Below are 19,408 nucleotides of genomic sequence, written 5' to 3' on the forward strand. Positions count from 1 at the left end.
CTGGAACTCTGAAGAGGTTTATATCCTCAGGAAACTGAAGAACTGATTTCAGCGCGTTTGTCACCACAAGAATGCGAACGAAACTTCACCTTCTCCGTGACAATGTGAGTGTGTGCACTCAAGAGGAGCCCACAAAACTGCATTGAACTGTTATTCCTCACGCGTCCCACAGCACATTCCGACTTGCATCTGCCTGTCCCAACGAAAGATACACTCTGCGGGAAGCAGTACGTAGATGATGAGGAGTTCACTGACGCAGCAAGAAATCCGCTTCGGCGTCGTCCAGTAGAGTGCCACGATGCCGGCATACAGGCACTCCCAGTGAGGTGCCGCGAGGCTGTCGCACTGAACGGAGATTATGTTGAGAAACAGGCATTTGTTGCCAAAAGAGTGAGGCATGGCATGCTGTATTGAAAATGAGAATAAAACGAACCTGCTTTCAGAAAAAAAATGTGTTGCATTACTTATTGTACACTCCTCGTATTTCGTGTGCCTCCATTCAAGACAATGCCTTCTCCAGCATTATCAAAGGCTTTTTTTGAAGATATATTCCGAATAAAGATTAAGTATTAGTAGCGACAAAATACAGCTTCTGTCTCATTCTGAGGCTTGTTTTCGATGTGCCTCATTTGTCATTTTCTAGTGTCACAGCAGCGACAAAGACTGGAGTAGGCCCTCTTTTTCCTTTCTGTGCTACAAAGGCTAGAGTAGGCTATGGGAGATCCGACTCTCGGTCCTTTTCACCCAAATACATACGGGGGGGGGATAGAGGGGCAGAGTGCTTCCCAACTGGGAGTAAATGGGAGGGCTTTACCAGAGTTTGCGTTTCCATGTCGTACCATCTATTACACTCAGGAAAAAATCACAACACCAGAAAATAATGTAGAGTAATGAAATTTCGGGAATACATTCGACTAGGTAATATATTTAAGTAATTAACATTGCAAGATTTCAGATTAATGTAGTATAACACACCGCAAATGTGAAGTGCTGGTACATTAATAAACGGTTTAACAGGCAGAATGTTGCGTGATAACACGTAAACCTGCATGCATTGTGTTGTACAGGTGCCGGATGTCAGTTTTTCTGGTGGAGTTCCATGCCTGTTGCATTTAGTCGGTCGATAAATGCTGTTTGTGGATGACGCTGGAGTTGTCATCTGATGGTGTCCTATATGTGCTCCATTGGAGACGAATTTGGTGATGACCAGGCCAAGGCAACATTTCGACACTCTGTAGAGCATGTTGGTTTACAAAAGCGGTACGTGGGTGAGCACTATCCTGTTGGAAAGCACTTCTGGAGTGCTATTCATGAATGGCAGCGCATCAGATCGAATCACCGGATTGACATACAAATTTGCAGAGAGGAAGTGTGGTGTAATCACGGAAGTGCTCCCGCTGTCATACGAAATCGCACTCCAGACCTGTCTGCCTAGAATGCAGACAGGTTGCAGATCCTCAGCTGGCCTCTTCTAACCAACACACGGCCATCACTGGCACCGACACAGAATCAGTTTTCATCATAAAACACAACAGACTTCCACTCTGACCTCCAATAAGCTCTCGCTTGACACCACTGAAGTAGCCAATAGTGGTGGTTTAGGGTCAGCAGAATGCACGCAGTAGAGCGTATGGCTTGGAGCTGTCCTTCAGGCAACATTTGCAACACTTCACTGTGTCACTGTGGTGCCACGTGCTTCTCAAGTTGCTGCTGCAGATGCAGTTACAACTGCCAGAGCTATATGCCGAATAAGATGGCCTTTCATCTTGATAGTGCCACTTGGCGTTCTGGAGCCCCGTCTTCTTGTGACCACACAGTCTCTTGACCTCCACTGCCAGCAGTCACTTGTAGTGGTTACATTCCCGCCAACTCTTTCTGCAATATCGCAGGAGGAACATCCGGGTTCTCGTAGCCCTATTGCACGACCTCGTTCACACTCAGTGATGTGCTGACAATGGCGTCTTTCTCGCCTTAATGGTAATCTTGACTAACACCAACTCACCACGTCCAATCTCAAAGATAAGTAACGCTCACGACCATTATAGTGTGTATTTAAAGCAAACATGAATTGCGTTCTCATAGTGGTGCTACTAGCGCCTCTCGTGTGCGACTGGCACAAAATTGGAGCAGCCATCATCTTTCAGATGTTCAAACACGCATACCAACATTGTTTTACGTCACACAGCTTCTTCTTTGTGCTTCGATATTTTTGCATCAGTGTAGAATCCTGTACGCATTTCAAGAACATAAAACGAGATCAATCATACTATGCTGACTTACCTAAAGGTGACTGGCATGTAGGCAGTTGAAATACCGCGAATCTAAGAAGACGACGACCAGTTGTAATCCCGCAGAACACCAGGAAAACTAGAAGATTCGCGCCATGTTTAGGGTCTCAGGCAGTCTTTCCCTAGTCGTAGTACCTCAGGGACCCGGACTACGCACGTGCCACCAGCGTCTGCCCCGTAGTCCTCCTGCGAATGACCTGGAGGAGTCTCGGCTCCCACAGTCATCGCTCGCGCAGAGCCGCCACAGCACTTTGCCCGCTCGACTGGCGCTCACCCCTGCCCAGGGTTTTACGGTGTCGTAAATCAGGGGCGGGCGAGTGGGGTGCAGACTGTGGATCTGATCGGCGGACGGCCACAAATCACCCGCGCCATCCCCTTTGTGCGCGGGCTGCGTAATTTACTGAGGCCGGCGCTCCCCACACTCGCGCGGACTTTACGCTCCCGTTAATCAGATAGAGGCGACCTCTAAGTCACTCCTAGTGCCGACTGACGGAGCACGTGCGGCGCGCCTAGGCTCGAAGCCGGGCCGGCGTGGAGCTATAGCAGGCGGTTTCCGCGCCGAGTGTATGGTGCTGCGAGCTGGTAATTAGTAGCCGCGGTGCCTCATTAGTTTCAGCGAGAGGCAGTAACGAAGTGCCAACGGCCTTTTGATGAGAATTCACGTTCCTTCAAGCCGTACACTTACATCCAGAAACGGGATGTGATCTTGCCACCCGGAGAGGCAGGGAACACGCGGTAAAAGACGCCAGAAATCGTCGCTCATTTACGCTGTATGCCCCACTCTCTCTATAAAAACAAATCGTTTTTACCGTCTTGAAAAAGTGGAAGAATCCAGGTTCGCATGATTACTCGCTTTTACAACTAAAGAGTACCACATCCACTTAACCCAAATTTTTATTCATACATGCTGTTAACGGGGCGACAAGACTACACACTGCACGGGTGTAGCTAGTCTGCGTGTGGCCGTAAACTCCAGGCAAAATACATACTCGATATTAATTAAATTGTGCACATTAAAAGGAGTCTAGTCTATTTTTCACTGCTTTCATCACCTCACACACCGTTATAGTATGCTTGTACCGATGACAGATGGATTCCTCCTCGAATAGCTCTGTTGCGAAATGTGTCGTTCATTGCTCTGCTGTATTTCTTTGAAGTGAAAGTCACGCTGGCGATCTATAGCGGCCTGTTTCCGGCCATGACATAATGGAAAAGCCGGAACTTTCTCTGTTTATCGTATCGTACAGTGCTGGTTTGGTGGGAATCGCAAACAACGCTTAGTTGTTGCGTGCGAATCCTCTATACTGTCTTTTATTTTTTTTGCTCCATGCTGTATTTAAACCTTTGTTCAGCCGCGTTTCTGTTAAAAATTGTTTAGTCGAAGAATGAGGCATAACCTGTACCGGTTGTTTCAAATTTATATTACAGGTTTCAAGGGCTTGGAGGCAGGACCAACTTGATAAAGTTCTGGCAGGGAACCCATATCCTGAAATGTATCATCTGTATATGTGTTGTGTACATAGTTCCGCGTAGTCAGCGCGTACACAACTTTCCCACTAGAGCGCGCCCCGCTAAGCACAACAGCGCAGGCGCAGCGCTCGTCCGTCTCTGCACTACGAGATGGCGCTGCCTTAGAGACAGACCAAATTCTGCTTCCGCCGATCTGCGTATTAATATGTAACGCAGCCAATGAGATTGCTGCTAATGTAGAACCTTTTCTCCTCACGGACCACACTCACGCAATGATACCTGAATGCGCGAGGTATTATAACAAGTGTACAGACCTCCAACTAGTCAGTCTGCATTTGTCTGCACCAGTCTGTACCAGTCTGCATTAGTCTGTACCAGTCTGCATTAGTCTGTACCAGTCTGCATTAGTCTGCATTTGTCTGTACCAGTCTATAGTCAAGTTTCAGTCTGCGCCTAATAAGATTACCATATTCCTGTACATAGCCATGAAGATAAATGCATAGACACATTTTTCAAGTATCAGAGATATGTGAGAATAAGATTAACATACCAAGACCAAAGGAACTTCAGACTGTCAATTGTAAACAGCATCCAGAATCAAGTTACATAATGTCTACGCTTTTTATTATTTTAATAAATGTGTGTGAAAATTAATAAAGGTCTGTTCACAGTTGGTCACCATCAATCTGCTACTGTAAGAGTGCAAGTGGCATTTCTATCGTCTGACCTAAAGGCAGAAGATAAACACGCCACGATAAGACCACGAGACATATTGCTGACACTCGCCTACTTCGTTAGAGCGACAAGTCGAATAATCTGATGGTGTGTGTACCGAAGGTCTAACAGTACGCACACCACGATATGAAACACAAGGTCTGATCGATGGGGACTGAGACAGATTTTTTACTGTAGTTTCCGTGATAGTTTCCTGTCTGTACCTTGAATATTTGAAGAGAGCGAGGTTTTATGTATACTATCCATAGGCGGCTACACTCTCTTATCGGTACGTTGGTACTAATTATTTTGCAGGCGTTCTTTGCATTTCGCGTGCCAGACCGTGAAGTTGACGCGAGAGTAGCAGTACGGCGCAATAAAATTCTGTATTCGTTTGAACCGTACAGCCACTGAACCTTACGAAAAGCTGCAGCAAGCTTGCGGTGAAGGTGCAGTACTTCGTGCAAAGATTAGGTGGTTCAAGGACCTCAAAGAAGGCCGACTTTCTGCGTTAAGCAAGGTGGGCCTGCCATTTCGGCTTCTGCTGTAACAGAAGTCACCATCAGCTCAGCTGCTGTGATTTTCCTTAAGGATCGGCGAATAACTTTACGTAACTTCAGTGAAGTGATGAAAATTTCGTATGGCAGTGTCTTTACGAATATGCATGATCATCTCCACACGGCCCGTGTTTGTGCCCGTTGGGTGCCACCTCTGTTGACTCCTGAACAACAGGCTGTGGAATTTGGAGACAAGCTCTGAGGTGCAGTGTCTCTTTGCTGATGAAAGGAGTGTGTTTCTGGAATCAGTTATCGTTGGTGATGAGTCAGGGCTGCGTCATTGATCCAGAAGGAAAACGAACTAGCACAGTGTGGAAATCACCAGGTCCTCCATCTCAAAAAAGGCGACAGTTGTTCAATCTGCAGTTAAGGTGATAGTGAATACATTTTTTGATTGTAATAGGAACGATATACCAGCATGCACTTCAACCAAACACTACTGTTACAGCAGCAGACTAGACATCAGTATTGGCTAAACAGAGGAAGCACATTGCAAGGAAACGACCAGAACTTTCTCGAACTGGATGGCGACTTCATCATGACAATGCGAGGCCTCACGTCAAAAATCAAGTCATGCTCGTTGTGGCTCGATTCATCGTTATCTGTGTACCGCAACCGCCTTATAGACCCGATCTGACAACCTGCGATTTGTTTTATTCCCATCACTGAAGCCAAAACTTCGGCGCATTGAATTTGAAAACTTTGAATCAGTGCTCAAGAAAAGTGAGGCGATTCTTAAGGGCCAGAGAAAGAATGGCGTGCACCATGTGTTTGAGGACTAGCAGTTAAGCTATAAAATGTGCATTTAAGTAAGAGGGGGGTGCTCTGAAAAATATGAAGTAACCATTGAAATAGAGTTATAAACATCTGTGAAAAAATCAGTCTCAGACTTTCTTGATCAGCCCTCAAAAGTCTAAAGATCGGATCGGTTTCAAATTTCCCGCTTCACGGTAGTCACACAAACTTAGAAGAGGACGCCGTCGTTAGTCAAATGGTTCAAATGGCTCTGAGCACTATGGGACTTAACTTCTGAGGTCATCAGTCCCCTAGAACTTAGAACTACTTAAACCTAACTAACCTAAGGACATCACACACATCCATGCCCGAGGCAGGATTCGAACCTGCGACCGTAGCGGTCGCGCGGTTCCAGAATGTAGCGCCTAAAACCGCTCGGCCACTCCGGCCGGCGCCGTCGTTAGTCCTATTAGTTGTGACGTCACGTACCACTTCGTCCTACTATAACAAAGGCTGTGACGTACAGGTATGTTCGCAACTGAGAGAGTTGACTGGGGTGCTACAAAGACACGCCGCACTCACGTAGAAGAAAACCCAACGTCGAGGACTCGAAACATTGACCGTGCCATGGGTGCCTGTATAACATATGAACTCACTGTCTGCGCTGCATGGGTGGCGTGAAGCGAGAGATTTGAAAGTGACCCGATCTTCAAACTTTCTCTGTTTCCAAACGATGCATTTTCGGATATGGATTCCTTGTCAGAACTTGTCTCCTAAGTCCACCTACAAAAATAGAAGCCTGTAATATAAACTGTGGCCCACCTTGCATATCTAACTAGGCAATGGTTTGGGCCAAACAGTGTGAAACAGAAATCCGTGGACATGAACTGTGCTGGGTTTAAAGCTTTTCCCACTCGTGGCAAATGATTTTGTATGTACCTGTGGGGGCGCCACACGCTACTTCGGTACACAATATGACACTTTTTATTATTTTTGTGTGAAAGCCCTCCAGGCTGTCGGAGCACAGGTCTGATATCAGAGTCATCCAGCTGTGGTTACGCCGCTGCACTGATAGCCTTAAAACTTATTATTTTAGACGTCGAGCAACATCAGCCAAAATTTCACACTGTGAATAAAATCTTCCGCATTGGCTGTTAAAATATAATTTCATTAAAAAGTCACTACCGTTTTCTCATCAGCATACAAGCATCTTCACTGAAAGGTTTTTTTTTTCTTTTTTAGCGGTCGTGGAGTGGCAAAATAACTGCTTACAACCAAGTCCCATCGTTCACCGTCCAGATAAAAACGAATAGCAAGCTACGGTTAAAGCTCGGTCCGAGACTCGCGCTAGCGCCAACTCGCACACGTGGCTTTTAATAGCGACGCGCCTGCCGGTGTGGCCGAGCGGTTGTAGGCGCTTCAGTCTAGGTCCTGGATGTGTGTGATGTCCTTAGGTTAGTTAGGTTGAAGTAGTTCTAAGTTCTAGGGGACTGATGACCTCAGATGTTAAGTCCCGTAGTGCTCAGAGCCATTTGAACCAATAGTGACCTATCAGAACAGTTTAGTTGTCGCCGTGCACACTTCTATGTGTCTATAGCATGGTGCTATGCTGTCCCAGTCAGTGTAATCATAGACAACCACTTTTAACGTGCTATCTGTTTTTATCTCGACGATAGACTATGGGACTTGACTCCAAGCAATCACTTTGCTGTACTGCGCCCATGATTGCCTGAAGATGCAGCTCTACTGATGCGAAACCGGTAGTGACTTCTTAATAAAAGTGTTTTAACATCCACTGCAGAAGATTTTATTCTCCAGACTTAAAAATGCATGTACTTTCTCCAATAACGCAAGATAGTTCTATTTGATACGCTATTTCTTTTTATTTTTGTAAGTTACTCATTGCTACCTCGCGAACACTATATTGACTGTAACATAATATAATAAACGTAACTTCAAGAATTTTACTAATATACACTCCTGGAAATTGAAATAAGAACACCGTGAATTCATTGTCCCAGGAAGGGGAAACTTTATTGACACATTCCTGGGGTCAGATACATCACATGATCACACTGACAGAACCACAGGAACATAGACACAGGCAACAGAGCATGCACAATGTCGGCACTAGTACAGTGTATATCCACCTTTCGCAGCAATGCAGGCTGCTATTCTCCCATGGAGACGATCGTAGAGATGCTGGATGTAGTCCTGTGGAACGGCTTGCCATGCCATTTCCACCTGGCGCCTCAGTTGGACCAGCGTTCGTGCTGGACGTGCAGACCGCGTGAGACGGCGCTTCATCCAGTCCCAAACATGCTCAATGGGGGACAGATCCGGAGATCTTGCTGGCCAGGGTAGTTGACTTACACCTTCTAGAGCACGTTGGGTGGCACGGGATACATGCGGACGTGCATTGTCCTGTTGGAACAGCAAGTTCCCTTGCCGGTCTAGGAATGGTAGAACGATGGGTTCGATGACGGTTTGGATGTACCGTGCACTATTCAGTGTCCCCTCGACGATCACCAGTGGTGTACGGCCAGTGTAGGAGATCGCTCCCCACACCATGATGCCGGGTGTTGGTCCTGTGTGCCTCGGTCGTATGCAGTCCTGATTGTGGCGCTCACCTGCACGGCGCCAAACACGCATACGACCATCATTGGCACCAAGGCAGAAGCGACTCTCATCGCTGAAGACGACACGTCTCCATTCGTCCCTCCATTCACGCCTGTCGCGACACCACTGGAGGCGGGCTGCACGATGTTGGGGCGTGAGCGGAAGACGGCCTAACGGTGTGCGGGACCGTAGCCCAGCTTCATGGAGAAGGTTGCGAATGGTCCTCGCCGATACCCCAGGAGCAACAGTGTCCCTAATTTGCTGGGAAGTGGCGGTGCGGTCCCCTACGGCACTGCGTAGGATCCTACAGTCTTGGCGTGCATCCGTGCGTCGCTGCGGTCCGGTCCCAGGTCGACGGGCACGTGCACCTTCCGCCGACCACTGGCGACAACATCGATGTACCGTGGAGACCTCACGCCCCACGTGTTGAGTAATTCGGCGGTACGTCCACCCGGCCTCCCGCATGCCCACTATACGCCCTCGCTCAAAGTCTGTCAACTGCACATACGGTTCACGTCCACGCTGTCGCGGCATGCCACCAGTGTTAAAGACTGCGATGGAGCTCCGTATGCCACGGCAAACTGGCTGACACTGACGGCGGCGGTGCACAAATGCTGCGCAGCTAGCGCCATTCGACGGCCAACACCGCGGTTCCTGGTGTGTCCGCTGTGCCGTGCGTGTGATCATTGCTTGTACAGCCCTCTCGCAGTGTCCGGAGCAGGTATGGTGGGTCTGACACACCGGTGTCAATGTGTTCTTTTTTCCATTTCCAGGAGTGTACTTTGCACTTTATATCCCCTGACGTTCCATTCCATGTTGTTGTTCATTTGGGTTTCAGTCCAAAGACGGGTTTGATACAATTTTCCAAGCTAATTTATTCTGTGTAAGCCTTTTCATCTCTACATATCTACTGCAACCGACATCTGCTTTAACCTAGTTACTCTAGTCATCACTTGACCTTCCTCTACAGTATTTCCCCTTCAAACTTTTCCTATTACTATTCATTGATGCCTCAGAATATGTCCTATCAACCGATCTTTTCTTTTCGTAAATTGTGCCATAAATCTATGTTCTCCAAGAATCGATTCAGTATACCCTCATTCTTCTGCAACAACCTACTTCAAAAACTCTTATTCTATTCTTTTCTGTACTGTTTATCGCCACTTAACGAAAAAAAAGTTCAAATGTGTGTGAATTCCTAAGGAACCAAACTGCTGAGGTCATCGGTCCCTAGACTTACACACTACTTAAACTAACTTATGCTAAGAACAACACAAACACCCATGCCAGAAGGAGGACTCGAACCTCGGGCTGGAGAGGCCGCGCAATCCGTGACATGACGCCTCAAACCCCGCAGCCGTTCCAATCGGCCCACTTTTCGCTTTCCTAATCTAGGTCCATTAGCAGCATCTCACTTAAATAAACTACATCTCATTATGGTTGTTTCACTTTTGTTGATGCACATCTTATAAAGTCTTTATAAGCTACAATTCTTTTCGTTCAACTGACCTTTTGAGTCATTTGCTGTTTTTGAAGTATTTCCGTGTTATTGCCAAACCTTAATTTTTTAAAATATCCTGCTCTTTCAAAATTTCTCCTTGGTTTCCTTTACCGCTTGCTGAAAGTGCAGACTCTACCGGAAAGGAAGAGAGAAGTTTCAAAACCAATAAGCAAGTCATGAACTTACAGTTTGAAGACCGTCCCTCCTAAATACTAGTCCAGAGTCAGCTCAGTAACGACAAGCTAGTTTGTGTAGCAACTAAGATTCCGGCATAATATCTGTAAACAGGATTTCTCTTTACATTATTCGAGCGTGACTATGTGACAGTTCTTGAGGCTCCTGAGAAAAGCTGTATATGTTCTACACTAAGGACTTATTTCAAAATCTGACACAACGTTAAGTGACTGTAGTGAGTCGGCATTCTTATAGTCTAATAAAAACGTTTCCTTCATAAGCAACTGTGGTGACTCTTCGTCTTTGGAGGGAGTTGGCAACAGATCTCAATTCGTAACCACAATTTCAGTTTTACTTTTCTTCAAATGGTTCAAATGGCTCTGAGCACTATGGGACGTAACATCTGTGGTCATCAGTCCCCTACTTAAACCTAACTAACCTAAGGACATCACACACAACCATGCCCGAGGCAGGATTCGAACCTGCGACCGTAGCGGTCATGCGGTTCCAGACTGAAGCGCCTAGAACCCCACGGCCACACCGGCCGTACACTTTTCTTCCGGATGTGAGCCGTGCCCACTGCAGTAAAAACTGTGAATTCAGAATTTGCAGTTTTGGTTGCATGTGTCTCACTCTGGGTATATTATCCATATACGTGGTTCTCCCTCAGTACTAATATATGACGTAATGTGCTGTATGCACTCAGTGCACAGTCTTAAAAGAAGACAAGCGCTGCACATTATAGAGAGATGATTTATGATCCGTTCGTGCAGTAGCCAGTCCAGAATGCATAACGTAAATAATGCAGGAAATACTCTCCATAAAATAATTCACTCTCATAGTTTCAGCTCATTGCTTGGAACGTATATAGGACAGTAATAATCAAAGGAGCTCACATATCCATTCGAGATATGATATATATTGAAGACGAAGGGCTCCTCAGTTTTTTGGGAGCGTAGAAATAGATATTTTTACAAGAGAAAACCACGAAGATGACATGCTACAGACGCGAAATTTAACCGACAGGAAGAAGATGCTGTGATGTGCAAATGATTAGCTTATCAGAGCATTCACACAAGGTTGGCGCCGGTGGCGACACCTACAACGTGCTGACATGAGGAAAGTTTCCAACCGATTTCTCATACACAAACAGCAGTTGACAGGCGTTGCCTGGTGAAGCGTTGTTGTGATGCCTCGTGTACGGAGGAGAAATGCGTACCATCACGTTTCCGACTTTGATAAAGGTCGGATTGTAGCCTATCGCGATTGCGGTTTATCATATCGCCTCATTGCTGCTCGCGTTGGTCGAGATCCAATGACTGTTAGCAGAATATGGAATCGGTGGGTTCAGGAGGGATCCCAACGGCCTCGTATCACTAGCAGTCGAGATCACAGGCATCTTATCCGCATGGCTGTAACGGATCGGCCAGCCACGTCTCGATCCCTGTTTCAACAGGTGGGGACGTTTGCTTGACAACAACCATATGTACGAACAGTACGACGACGTTTGCAGGTCGGAGACCATGGATGCGGTTACCCTTGACGCTGCATCATAGACAGGAACGCCTGCGATGGTGTACTCAACGACGAACCTGGGTGCACGAATGACCAAACGTCATTTTTTCCGATGAATCCAGGTTCTGTTTACAACATTATAATGGTCGCATCCGTGTTTGGCGACATCGCGGTGAACGCACAATGGAAGCGTGTATTCGTCATCGTCATACTGGCGTATCACCCGGCGTGATGGTATGGGGTGCCATTGGTTACACGTCTCCGTCACCTCTTATTCGCATTGACGGCAGTTTCAACAGTGGACATTACATTTCAGATGTGTTACGACCGGTGGCTCTACCGTTCATTCGATCCCTGCGAAACCCTACATTTGAGCATGATAATGCACGACCGCATGTTGCAGGCCCTGTACAGGCCGTTCTGTATACAGAAAATGTTCGACTGTTACCCTGGCCAGCACATTCTCCAGATCTCCCACCAACTGAAAACATCTGGTCAATGGTGGCCGAGCAACTGGCTCGTCAGAATACGCCCGTCACTACTCTTGATGAACTGTGGTATCGTGTTGAGGCTGCATGGGCAGCTGTACCTGTACACGCCATCCAAGCTGTGTTTGACTCAATGCGCAGGCGTATCAAGGCGTTATTACGGCCAGAGGTGGTTGTTCTGGGTACTGATTTCTCAAGATCTATGCACCCAAATTACATGAAAATGTAATTACATGTCAGTTCTAGTATAATATATGTGTCCAATGAATACCCGTTTATCATGTGCATTTCTTCCTGGTGTAGCAATTTTAATGGCCGGTAGTATAATAATCGTCAAACATACTAATTCCACATCTACGATGTTCGCAATTGATACGCTACACTGAGGTGGCAAAAGCATTTGTGATACCTCCTAATATCGTGTCCAACCTCCTTTTGCAGCAACCCGACGTGGCATGGACTCAACAAGCCGTAAGAAGGCACCTGCAGAAATATTGAGCCATGCTGCCTGTATAGCTGTTCATAATTGCCGAAGTGTTACAGGTGCAGAATTTTGTTCGCGAACTGAGCTCTCCATTATGTCCCTTAAATATTCGATGCGATTCTTGTCCGGTGATCTGCGTGGACAAATTAGTCACTCGAGTTGTTCAGAATATTCTTCCAACCAGCCGCGAACAACCGTAGTCCGTTTACAAGGCGCATTGTCGTCCATAAAAATTCCATCGTCGTTTGGCAACATAGACTTCATGAATGGCTGCAAATGGTCTCCAAGTAGGCGAACACAACAATTTCCAATCAATGATCGGTTCAGTGGGACCAGAGGACCGACTGCATTCCGTGTAAACACAGCCTACACCATTACGGAACCGACACCAGATTGCAGAGCGCCTTGTTGACAACTTGATTCTATGGCTGTGTAGGGTCTGCGCCACACTCTAACCACTTACCAACTGATGTCGCGACTCTTTTGACCAGGTCACGGTTTTCCAATCACCAGGGTCCAACCGATATGGTCACGAGATCACGAGAGGAGCTGCAGGCGATGTGCTGTTAGCAAATGCACTTGTGTCGGTCGTCTGGTGCCATAGCGCATTAACGACAAATTTTGCCGCAGTATCCTGATCGATACGTTCATCGTACGTCCGACATTGATTCCTGCGGTTATTTCGCGCAGCGTTGCTTGTCTGTTAGCAGTGACAACTCTATGCAAACGCCGCTCTCTCGGTCGTTAAGTGAAGACTGTCGGCCATTGCTTTGTCAGTGGTGAGAGGTAATGCCCGAAATTTGGTATTCTTGACGCACTCTTGACGCTGTGGATCTCGGAATATTGAATTCCCCAGTGATTTCCGAAATGGAATGTCCAATGCGTCTGGCTCCAACTACCATTCCACGTTCAGAGTCTGTTAATTCCCGTCGAGCGGCCGTAATCAAGTCGGAAACCTGAGTCACATGGATCGCTTGAGTACTAATAACAGCTCTACATCTACATCTACGTACATACTCCGCAATCCACCTTACGGTGCGTGGCGGAGGGTACCTCGAACCACAACTAGCATCTTCTCTCCCTGTTCCACTCCCAAACAGAACGAGAGAAAAATGACTGCCTATATGCCTCTGTACGAGCCCTAATCTCTCTTATCTTTGTGGTCTTTCCGCGAAATATAAGTTGGCGGCAGTAAAATTGTACTGCAGTCAGCCTCAAACGCGTGTTCTCTAAATTTCCTCAGTAGTGATTCACGAAATGAACGCCTCCTTTCCTCCAGAGACTCCCACCCGAGTTCCTGAAGCATTTCCGTAACACTCGCGTGATGATCAAACCTACCAGTAACAAATCTAGCAGCCCGCCTCTGAATTGCTTCCGTGTCCTCCCTCAATCCGACCTGATAGGAATCCCAAACCCTCGAGCAGTACTCAAGAACAGGTCGTATTAGTGTTTTATAAGCGGTCTCCTTTACAGATGAACCACATCTTCCCAAAATTCTACCAATGAACCGAAGACGACAATCCGCCTTCCCCACAACTGCCATTACATGCTTGTCCCACTTCATATTACTCTGCAATGTTACGCCCAAATCGACGTGACTGTGTCAAGAGCTACACTACTAATGGAGTATTCAAACATTACAGGATTCTTTTTCATATTCTTCTGCATTAATTTACATTTCTCTATACTTTTTATACCTTGTGTACTCAAACTACTCCCATCTGTATATGAGCATATCGCTATCCCACGACTCTTGGCACCTCAGTGTACAGTTTTTACAAGATTTTCCAACGACATTTTCCTCTCAGATACGCTACTTCCAGGTAGAAGTGAGTATTTTCTCTAGCCGCATTTTTAGTAATTTTTGGCACTGGCTGGTAAGACGAGAGATAACATTGTGGATGAATGGCTCAAAGCTACTGGGATGTTTCGGAGCCCAGCGCTATCTAATATTTTCGGTTGCAATGAGGATGGCGGCGAGCGAGAAAATAGTCGAGATTTCGTGAGGAACGGCCCTGGTCGCACTTGCTACAATCAATACACGCTCCGACTCTCTCAAAGCTGATTTAATACGTCTGTCTGAGTCGCGATTTGTGAAGATTATACCCCGCCCCCTCCATCCCTCCTTCCTCTGGATACTCCCTTGTGTGCAACACATGCAATCCGCACTGAGGTAAACGCGCGCTGCAGGAATTCAGCTGTAGGTCGTGCAGAAATCGACGGCAGTATAGTAAGCGTCATTCTGAAAATATCATTACTTTAATGTCGCACAATGAAACATGAACTGCAAAGCTAACAATGAATTCACCGTAGGATCATTGAATCTAAGATCTCTTTGAATGATTTTATTGACGCTGTTGAGCTGTATCTGGAAAGCCGTTGAACGCGACCTCTAAAACGAAGGATTTTCGGGCATCTTCACCCACCCTATAAAGTTAATGGGGTTTTCATACACATATTTTAACTGTAATGTTATTGATTGCAGTACAGTTCTCTTCAGTGATGAGTTCCGCTTCGAACTGAGCACCGATGATCAGTGAAGACATTTGTGGAGATGCTGCATACACATATGGGAATCGAACCTGGTTGCCACACGCTACAGAGACCAACAACCAAGAGTGATGGTCTGGTGTGTCATTTCTTTTCATAGCAGGACCGCTTTGGTTGTCATCCGCGGTACGCTTACAGCACACTGGTGCGTCGACGAAATTCTGCGGCCTGCCTTGTTGCCCTTCATGGCAAGCCATCCTGGGCTTAAATATCACCAGTACAATGCCCACCTGCGCACGGCGAGAGTTTCTACTGCTTATCTTCAAGCTTGCCAAACCCTGCCTTGGCCGTCAAAGTCGCTGGGTCTCGCTCTAACTGAGAACGTTTGGAGCATTATGGGCAGGACGCTCCAACCATCTCGGAAGTTTGACGAGCTAAGGCACCAATGGGACAGAATTTGGGACTGTACCTCTCCGCAACACATCTAAAAACTCTGCCAATCCGCGTCAAGCTGAGAAACTGCTTTCATAAGGCCCAGAGGTGGACCGACGCGTTATTGACTTGTCCAGTTGGTGATGCTCTTACTCTCGAATAAATCATCAAATATTTCTGAAGTTGTAATAATTTGTTTGTCCGTACATATACAGCACGTCTACTGATTTCCGTCCTATTCCGATGATTTCTTAGTGGTACAAGTATAAGGGAACAATTGACAGGAATGGGGGAAAGAAATACAGTAGAAGAAGAATGGGTAGCTCTGAGGGATGAAGTAGTGAAGGCAGCAGAGGGTCAAGTAGGTAAAAAGACGAGGGCTAGTAGAAATCCTTGGGTAACAGAAGAAATATTGAATTTAATTGATGCAAGAAGGAAATATAAAAATGCAGTAAATGAAGCAGGCGAAAAGGAATACAAACATCTCAAAAATGAGATCGACAGGAAGTGCAAAATGGCTAAGCAGGGATGGCTAGAGGACAAATGTAACGATGTAGAGGCTTATCTCACTAGGGGTAAGATAGATAGTGCCTACAGGAAGATTAAAGAGACCTTTGGAGAAAAGAGAAGCACTTGTACGAATATAAGGAGCTCAGATGGAAACCCAGTTCTAAGCAAATAAGGGAAAGCAAAAAGGTGGAAGGAGTATATAGAGGGTCTATACAAGGGAGATGTATTTGAGGACAATATTATGGAAATGGAAGAGGATGTAGATGAAGTTGAAATGGGAGATACGATACCGCGAGAAGAGTTTGACAGAGCACTGAAAGACCTCAGTCGAAACAAGGCACTGGGAGTAGACAACATTCCATTAGAACTACTGATAGCCTTGGGAGAGCCAGCCCTGACGAAACTCTACCATCTGGTGAGCAAGACGTATGAGACTTCAAGAAGAATATAATAAATCCAATCCCAAAGAAAGCAGATGCTGACAGGTGTGAAAATTACCGCACTATCAGTTTAATAAGTCACGGCTGCAAAATACTAACTCGAATTCTTTACAGGCGAATGGAAAAACTGGTAGAAGCCGACCTCGCGGAAGATCAGTTTGGATTCTGTAGAAATGTTGGAACACGTGAGGCAATACTGACCTTGCGACTAATCTTAGAAAATAGATTAAGGGATGGCAAACCTACGTGTCTAGCATTTGTAGACTTAGAGAAAGCTTTTTACAATGTTGACTGGAATACTCTCTTTCAAATTCTGAAGGTGGCAGGGGTCAAATACAGGGAGCGAAAGGCTATTTACAATTTGTACAGAAACCAGATGGCAGTTATAAGAGTCGAGGGACATGAAAGGGAAGCAGTGGTTGGGAAGGGAGTGAGACAGTGTTGTAGCCTCTCCCCGGTGTTAATCAATCTGTATATTGAGCAAGCAGTAAAGGAAACAAAAGAAAAATTCGGAATTGGTTTTAAAATCCATGGAGAAGAAATAAAAACTTTGAGGATCGCCGATGAAATTGTAATTCTGCCAGAGACAGCAAGGGACGTGGAAGAGCAGTTGAACGTAATGGACAGTGTCTTGAAAGGAGGATATAAGATGAACATCAACAAAAGCAAAACGAGGGTAATGGAATGTAGTCGAATTAAGTCTGGTGATGCTGAGGGAATTAGATTAGGAAACGAGACACTTAATGTAGGAAAGGAGTTTTGCTATTTGGAGAGCAAATTAACTGATGATGGTCGAAGTAGAGAGGATATAAAATGTAGATTGGCAATGGCAAGGAAAGCGTTTCTGAAGAAGAAAAATTTGTTAACATCGAGTATAGATTTAAACGTCAGGAAGTCGTTTCTGAAAGTATTTGTATGGAGTGTAGCCATGTATGGAAGTGAAACATGGACGATAAATAGTTTGGACAAGAAGAGAATAGAAGCTTTCGAAATGTGGTGCTACAGAAGAATGCTGAAGATTAGATGGGTAGCTCACGTAACTAATGAGGAGGTATTGAATAGGATTGGGGAGAAGAGAAGTTTGTGGCACAACTTGACTAGAAGAAGGGATCGGTTTGTAGGACATGTTCTGAGGCATCAAGGGATCACCAATTTAGTATTGCAGGACAGCGTGGAGGGTAAAAATCGTAGAGGGAGACCACGAGATGAATACACTAAGCAGATTCAGAAGGATGTAGGTTGCAGTAGGTACTGGGAAATGAAGCAGCTTGCACAGGATAGAGTAGCATGGAGAGCTGCATCAGACCAGTCTCAGGACTGAAGACCACCACAACAACAACAACGAGTATAACTACCAAACTCGGCTTTTAAAACAGAATATACTGCTGAGGTCCCTGTGTCTTGTAATAAAGCTGATATAATTAAGTGTCTTAGTTACAACATCGGAATTCAAAGAGCCTTCACAGAAGCCACTAATTCAGAGTGATCGTCTTCCAGGGCTATTCTTTACGGACTCGCTACATCTCTGGGGAATAATGCACACAGACGATCAGAATTCCTACAAATTAATGAAGCCTGTTAAAATATACTGCCACGCGGAACTTCATTAATTAATGGCTAGGGTATTGAAATACTGTTTGGCAACTTTTCTTAGCACACGTTGTGACGAAATTGAAATATTGTTTGGCAACTTTTCTTAGCACACGCTGTGACGAACACTTATTTTCACTCAGATCAATTATTACAGCAATTTTACTGCGAACATTTACAAGCCAAACAGTATATTTACTGATGTTCTGTGCCGTTGTCTCCCACTTCAAGGACAATGATGAAAATTTTACTCAGGACCCAAGAGTTATCGCTGCAGTCAAGTGTGCCTTACCTTTTTTTCGGTGGAAGTCTTTCTAGAGGGCTCGAGAAGCCGCACTGGCCCGTCCAGCTGACACATTTTCCGCCCACGTCAGTGCTGCCCGTGGCCTCTTTGCCTCTCACCTCCGGAATAGCACCAAACATTATTACCCTGTACGTATTGCTCCACTGTCTTCAAATATGCACAGAAATAAAAACATAAGCTCGAATTCTAAGCGGGTTGCACCAATGAACTGGACATATTCCAAAGCAGTTCTTCAGTTCTGGTAAACATTAATGCACCTTTTGCCTTAACTTACCTGATCGCGTAATATTACAGTCGGTTATGAGTGTGGGTAAGAAATTGAAATATCACTACCACGTCACAAACAGATGTTCATATAGACAGTTTCTCCCTGTTTTAGGGTAAGGAACTTGATCCCAAATTTTGTAAAAGTGTTTTTGAATCACCCTGAACAATAAAAAAAATCACAACTTTGTTTATGGATATCGAGAAATCTTATGATATTTCTCCACGATCGAGAAACACCGATGTAAGAGACGAAACACCAATGATTCGTTTTGAAGTAAATAATATCCATTTAATAGTATCCAGCAGCCTACATAAGAAGTTGAGTTAATTAATGGATCATTGTTTCTGAATGAGAATCTGAATAGCATATAGATTTTTCAAATTTTAACTACTTACGTTCCCTGCATGAGAATTTGTCAAAGCCTTTGTGAAATAGCCCCAGCATTTTCAGCTGTTTCTCATTTCTAATCGTCGACCCCCGACGACTGTCACAATCTGTTTCAGTTCGCAGTGAAAATAAAAACTCGTTCAGACATGCAGGATACATTTTGTTGTGATAATAAAGAAATGTTGGACACTGCCTCCCATTTACATTACCTAACACAGTTTTTATACATAATTCCCGAGACTAATAACGATGTAAACATGAGTACTAAAATGTTTTAAAAATGTGTGGTCGTGATCGGATTTTTCAGATAATTCCATTACTCAACAACGGGCAGGAACCGTTTAATAAGGTGTTCCATTGTATCCAAAGCTATCATGTTCGAAGTCCAACTCTGAAATTGTAATTACAACGGCATTCGAGGCACTCAAGATGATAATTTAAT

The sequence above is a fragment of the Schistocerca piceifrons genome, chromosome 5 (assembly GCF_021461385.2).
Source record: "Schistocerca piceifrons isolate TAMUIC-IGC-003096 chromosome 5, iqSchPice1.1, whole genome shotgun sequence".
Taxonomy (NCBI): domain Eukaryota; kingdom Metazoa; phylum Arthropoda; class Insecta; order Orthoptera; family Acrididae; genus Schistocerca; species Schistocerca piceifrons.